General features: G+C 37.1%; 1 protein-coding gene across 1 annotated transcript in view; it reads left to right on the top strand.

Moving 5' to 3' along the window:
• LOC107729942 (ankyrin repeat and SAM domain-containing protein 6-like) overlaps nt 1-7,252 on the top strand; it is a 27,006-nt gene that overhangs the window by 15,557 nt on the left and 4,197 nt on the right. Inside the window, exons 14-15 of the mRNA XM_016540679.1 lie at nt 2,170-2,247; nt 3,464-3,645. The gene's annotated coding sequence lies outside the window, so the exon portion shown is untranslated. The remainder of the gene's footprint in view (nt 1-2,169; nt 2,248-3,463; nt 3,646-7,252) is intronic.

The raw sequence follows: 7,252 nt of genomic DNA, 5'->3' as shown, positions 1-7,252 counted from the left end.
CACACACACACACACTCTCACACACACTCACACACACACACACACACACACACACACTCTCTCTCACACACATACATACACACACACGATTTAGATGATGTACGAGTAATTTATATGCATATTTTGGTAACACTAGAATAATGCTTCGTTGTTAACAAGTAACTATGCAGGAAGTAATAGGTAGTACTAAATTAACACTTAACTTAATACTATTAACTAATAGAGAAGCAAGATTAACTAAGCAGTAAGTAGTAGCAGATTTAGGACAAAGGTAGTTCCTTATTAGATATTTGATAATTATTAAATAAAAATATCCTCATTGAGAACTACTTGTGAACTATGACCAATTAAACACAACCTCTGGATATGACGCTGAGCACGTGCACTCAACTTCTTTGGTCGACCATGGCAAGGCCTGTACTGAGTGGAACCTGTCCTGTTAAACAGCTGTATGGTCTTGGTCTATGGTCACTGTATACTGTATATATTCATATACAGTATATCATATTCATAAATTAGTTTCCACAAAGAACCCAATTGTTCACTTTTAAGACGTTTCTGTTGTGATTAGTAATTAATTGGTTATTCTTTATTAATTGGTCATAGTTCGCAAGTAGTTCTCAATGAGGATATTTTTATTTAATAATTATCAAATATCTAATAAGGAACTACCTTTGTCCTAAATCTGCTACTACTTACTGCTTAGTTAATCTTGCTTCTCTATTAGTTAATAGTATTAAGTTAAGTGTTAATGTAGTACTACCTATTACTTCCTGCATAGTTACTTGTTAACAACGGAGCATTATTCTAGTGTTACTTTTATTTTCAAACGTTTGTGATTTACAAACGCGTTCAGAGACGCACACGTCACGCTGCCATTCCTGGGGTTTTAAAGTCCAATTAATGCTGGATTGACAATATTCATATGTGGAAAAACACGCAGATAACAGTATAAAGTTAGTAAGAAGTTTAATTTACAAGTTAAATATCAAATTAATCGTGCTTTAGTTTTCAAGAATAACAGTTAAAACGTGATTTACCACATTCAGTCCTTTATTATCGTATTTGTGCGCCGAAGGTTTCTGCTCGCTTTCAGTCGATCAGAGTTTGGTTTGTCCTTCAACACTGTCGAATTATTTCTGCTTTAAATATAAACGAGCAGATGATTCTCCGTACTTCAGTCTGATGCTCTTCCTGAAATCCGACGTTTAAATGTTTCATCTTTTCTTCCGTTAAAATCCATCTGAGCTTCTGAAGAGAGAGAGAGAGAGAGATCCCTTATGGGATCAGAATCCCGCCAAATGTATTGCAGTCACGGATCTAAAAATAATAAGCATAAATCAAAATTTTAAAAACACGTGTAAAATAATAACGCACAAAACCGAAAAACAAATGCAAAAATGTTTTGAATAACAAACAACGCGGTCACGGATCGAAAAATAATAAGCGTAAATCAAAAATGTAAACACATTTAAAATTATATTGCACAAAACTGAAACATGAATTCAAAATTTTGCTTTCCCGCTCATATGTTAATTTTTTGTGTGCTTACGGTCTTTTCTCCTTCGCTCTTGTTTCCACGTTCTGCGCTTGCCTTTCCAAATGTTGCGGTTAGAGTTTCATGTAAATCAGGGCGGGCTTCAGCTCACCATTGGCCCACTAGTTCTAGATTGACAGCTGCTCCTCTAGCCAATCAGTCGAAGGGGGAGTTGACGTCACTCCAATGCGACTCGTGGCTGCTGTGGCAGGCGTGTGAAGATGGATAACCAGCGTCAGCAGGCAAATGCCAGACAATCTCAGGTAATTAGCCATAAATATTTTGTTAGTGGGTGACAGATACATTCCCTTTGTGTGTTATGATATTTTCTGCAAGCTCTATGTAACACACACTCACACACACACACACACTCACACACACTCGAGTCTCTGCTGCAGCTCATTCTGCGCTCGATCATCACACAGCAGGTACTTTCATGTTGATTTATTGATGATTACAGATGCTTGCTTTGACTGTAAACAGCACCAGAATCGTTTAGGAATGAATCATTCATTCATTTGATTCTGTATCTACCCGTATTTCAACTAGTGTAATGGAATCAGTGTGATTAATGATAGATATCAAACTGAATGCACTGAATTATTGTTAGGAGGCTGTTGTATGTGTTTCAGAGCATCTGTTGTGAAGATGATTCCTCCTGGAGACTGTCTGTACGCTGGGAGGAAGAGGAGGAAACCCGTCCAGAAGCAGTTAAGACTCGTTATCTTACATTCACTAACAGCTCTGTGTTTCAGATCAGCAGCAGTGTTTAACAGAAACTCACTGACTGACCAAGGATTGTTTTCCTAAATCAGAACATCCTGAAACACTTCCCTTAACAATATCGACAATAATAATAATAATGATAATCATTTATTTTATGGTTTAAAACAACAATTACAACAATACTACTAATACAACTACTACTACTACTAATTTTTCTTTGGTTTAAAACAGTGCCGTAATGAAAACATTAAACGCTTATGTGACACTAATGATGAACATAAGAGAAAGTGAGTCAAACTGTTTGAGTTTGAAATTATTGCAAAAGAGATCAAATCAATATTGAGACCAGAACGCAGCAAAGAAACATTGATAAAACCTCAGAAGATTTTAATCACACGGTAAAGTCATAGCCGTCCTGAGATGAGGCTTTTGTTGATGTTGAATATATTCATAGCTGCTTTTGAAGAGTTCAGAGATCGCTGGAGTCCTGAGCTAAAGCTGGAGCTGGTGAAGCTGATTGATTGCTGTTATGTGAATGAGAGTCAGACGCACCTGCTGCCGTTTGCTAGTTTCTTCATCTCAGATAAAGTGACCGGTCCTCAGGGTCAAGGGTCAGTCCGGTGTGAGAAATTAATTAATTAATTCATTTATTTGGCTTCGTGAACCGAGTGAAATAATGTGTTCAGTGTGCAGCGAGATGAAGAACATCACTGAATATTTGACTGAATATCACCTTTAACCCTCACCGACTCAAGCCGGGCAATTATTGATTAGTATACATTTGTTTTTAGAAGCCTCTGGTTGTAAATATCATAATTTTGGGGCAGAATAAGAATTTGTCTCAGGCCTTGTGAATTCTATAGTCTCAACTTTTTATTAAATGATCATTCTTTATCTGTTATCATTCATAATATTATCACACATAATATTGTTATTTGTGTCACTGAACATTATGAGAAATATATTACAGCTCAAAGATGTGTATTTCTAGTGTTATCATTGGCTGTGTCTGTGCTGTGGGAAATGTAAAGAGTACATGTTGTTGCTCTGTGCTTCTGAATGTGGTTTAATCCAGAGTAAAGGGTGTTTTCTGTGAGTGCGTCCGGTGTGTTGTAGTCTGGCTGCCGTTGATCTCTGAGGCTTGAGCTCAGTTGGTTCTGGCTCGTTGTTGCTTCATAACACTGTTGTTTTGTCCAGCAGAAAACCAGCGGCAGTGACGGAGAAATCGAACCCGTCGAAGCGGCACCGCGACCGTCTGAACGCTGAGCTGGAGCGACTGGCCAGCCTGCTGCCCTTCTCCCCCGAGATCATCTCCAAACTGGACAAACTGTCTGTCCTGCGCCTGAGCGTCAGCTACCTGCGGGTCAAGAGCTTCTTCAGCGGTGAGTGTGTGTGTGTGTGTGAGTGTGTGAGTGTGTGAGTGTGTGTGTGTGTGTGTGTGTCGAGACAGAGAAAGAGAAAGAGAGAGTGTGCGGATAATTGGACCTCTGTCTTATCTAGTGGCTCTGACACAGTGGAGAGAGGGTCACTAGCAGGGGAGCGACGGAGAGAACAGTGGCTCAACAGTTACCAATCATTTCAAACCCCACTAAAAGAGAGGCGCAGAAGAAAAGCATTGTGGGCCGGCTTTCTCTAAGGGTTCAGCCCTGCAGAGGTTCAAAGGGCCGGTGGCCCCACAGGCATGACCTGCTGCCATAGGATGGAATAATAGAGCTCAGAGGCCATGGCCTAGCACAATTAGAGCTATTTCACTCTCCCACACACACATGCACATGTTCACATATGCAACATAACGTCATACCTCGTGATTACAACTTTACAAACTATACGAGAACAATGCAGACTGAAAATTTCAGTTGCACTTTGTTACACATTGCATGTACTTAAACAACAGTAAGTTATGCATAATTACAATACTTGTCAAAAGTTTGGAAACATAACATTTTTAAAGGTTTTTAATGAAGTCTCTTATGTTCACCAAGGCTGCATTTATGTGCTCAAAACAGTAAAAACACTAATATTGTGAAATAGTATTGCAGTTTTAAGCAACTGTTTTCTATCATAATATATTTTTTTAAATGTTCTTGCGACGCAAAGCTGAATTTTCAGCAGCCATTACTCCAGTCCTCAGTGTCACATGATCTTTCAGTTCATTCTAATATGCTGATTTGCTGCTTGAGAAACGTTCCAATGTTTATATCGTAATAATGTCAATGTTGAAAACAGTTGTGCTACTTAATATTTATGCAGAAACCATGATGTACTACCATTCAGATATTTGGGGTATTTGTGTCTGTGTGTCTGTTTTTGATAGAAATGATTGCTTTTATTCAGCAAATATGCATTAAATTAATCAAAAGTGACCGTAAAAACATTTATAATGTTACAAAATATTATATTTCAAATAAATACTGTTCTTTTGAACATTATATTCATCAAAGAATCCTGAGAAAAAAAAATGTTTCCGCAAAATATTAAGCAGCAAAAACTATTTTAAGATTGACTAATAAGAATCATAATTAACAACTGAGCACCATTAATAACTGAGCAGCAAATCAGAATATTATAATGATTTCCGAAGGATCATGTGACACTGAAGGCTGGAGTAATGATAAATTCAGCTTTGCATTACAGGAATAAATAACTTTTTATATAGGTCAGAAATATATTTTAAAATATATTCAAATAAAAAAATATTATTTCCAGTTGTAATAATATTTACAATATTACTGTTTTTTACTGTACTGTGTGTGTGTGTGTGTGTGTGTGAGTGTGTGTGTGTGTGTGTGTGTGTGTGTTTTTGCACTGATCTTCAGGAGACTTTATATCAGACCGCACAGCAAATGTCTTTATGAGTGTTCAGCTCACATTTGACAAAAACATCATGCTTTTTTTACATGTCTGAACAGCATTGTGGGATATGCTGTCTTACTGCCTTTGCTCTGAAACTGGAATATGTTGAGTAATTGTCCAATATTCTAAAATACTTCAGATCTTTGTTTTTTTCGCTGTTGATTTATCAGTGATCTGTTTAGTGTATAAATGGCTGAAGTGTTTGATGGTGGTCAGAGATGATCTCTGGATGGATTGATGTGGATCATATGTGATTGTAAATGCCGTGTGCTGGTTAATACACACATGAACACACACACACACACACACACACACACACACACTGTCGTCTGAGTTTGGGTTTGTGGGTTTGAGCTCCTGGATGTGTGTGTCGGTCTGTGATGTCGTTTGTGCAGTGCTTACATAGCTGTCAAGACAAGTTTATAGACATATTCTTTTAAATTAAATAAATCATCACTTCAATTAAACATTAAATCATCAAATGCATGAATTAAAAAAAACGAGCTTGCTTAACTAAATAAAAAATTACGCTTTATTTATTTATTTTTTTCAGCATGCTCTTTGATATGCACACATCTCATGTTGAAGTGTTTTTCCCATCACCACTAGAGGGTGTGAGAGGTGAGACGCAGGGCATGCTGGGATGTTGAGCCTGTAAACATCTGTAAGGAGCCGCTTCTGTGTCTGTGTGACATTTAATAACTGATGTAAAATTTAGAGTAAGAAATAATGACTGATTTGGAAAACCCTGGATCATAGTTCAGAAATATTGATGCTCAAATAGAAATGAAAGAAATGGAAGTGATTACATGTGAGATGCATTTTGATATGGGGTGTGTGGTGATTAGGAAATAGCAGTAGTGATGAGAGATCATATAGAGACATTGATCATTGATTCAAGATCTGAGCGCCGTGAACTTGTGACCGCTGTTACGAAACAAGCAGAATGTGACTGTAAGAGACACGACTGCAGCGGAAGCTCGTTTAACACACGCTCAATGAGTTATTTATGGAAAACTCTTACATTTATGCATTTAGCAGGCGCTTTTATCCAAAGTGACTTACAATGCAGTTCACTGGAAGCTGAAGCACGATCTACTGTGTGAGCTGCAGGAATGCTAACCGTTACTGAAAACAGTTTTAAGATGTGGGTTTTATAAAAAAATATATATTTATTTATTTGTTTATTTATGTATTAAAGTGTGAAAACACTTGGAGGGCCACATGGATATAAAAATATCTCAGTTTAAGTTGAAAAACATCTGGTAATTTTAAGGACCAATTTTTTTTTTCATTTGAATAAAATCAGTATATATAAATAAATGAGTAATATTTTGTTTTATTTGAAGTTTGACAAGACAGGATATTGCAACATTGCTATATACAAAAAAGGCATCTGTTGGACACTTGCAGAATAACTCAATCAGGGCTGCACTGCAAAAAATTATTCTCTTACTTAGTATTTTTGTCTAGTTTTCTAGTATAAATGTCTAAACATTCTTGATTCAAGATGCATTTACTTGACAAGTAACATGACTTAAGATATTAAGACTTGTTTTTTGAAAAAATTATCAACAGTTTGTAAGCTTTTGCTTAAAACAAGCAAAAATATCTGCCAATGGAGTAAGAAAAATAATCTTAATTCAAAGCTAAACAAGAGTATTTTTCTTGCCCCATTGGCAGATATTTTTGCTTGTTTCAAGCAAAAACTAACATAATTTTATTCATTTTTCCATAAATTCATCTTGATTCAATAATTCTTAGTATTTTGTCTTGTTTTCTAGTATAAATATCCAAGTAAGAAAATCATCTTTTGCAGTGTGATCATGTGAGTTCTGTCACTGCAAACACTTATGGCGAGTTCACACTGCACGATTTTCAAACTCGTCGGATCGCCGTTGTTTTCACACTGCGTGACTATCTGGGGTAGCATTCAGTCACTGCTGTGTTCACACTGCACGATGGATCAGCGACAGGGGGTTTCACACTGCATGACTTCACGATAGGAAGAATCGCCGACAGCTCTGTCTGGTCCGCAAACTACGTTCCACAACAAAACACACACGAGAAGTGATAAGGAAATAACGCGAGAACCCGCGTGCGTCAGACCGGAGTTCTCCAGCGAGACTGTAATTA

The sequence above is a fragment of the Sinocyclocheilus rhinocerous genome, unplaced genomic scaffold (assembly GCF_001515625.1).
Source record: "Sinocyclocheilus rhinocerous isolate Xijiao unplaced genomic scaffold, SAMN03320098_v1.1 scaffold2835, whole genome shotgun sequence".
Taxonomy (NCBI): Eukaryota; Metazoa; Chordata; class Actinopteri; order Cypriniformes; family Cyprinidae; genus Sinocyclocheilus; species Sinocyclocheilus rhinocerous.
This window is presented reverse-complemented; position numbering and strand designations above follow the sequence as displayed.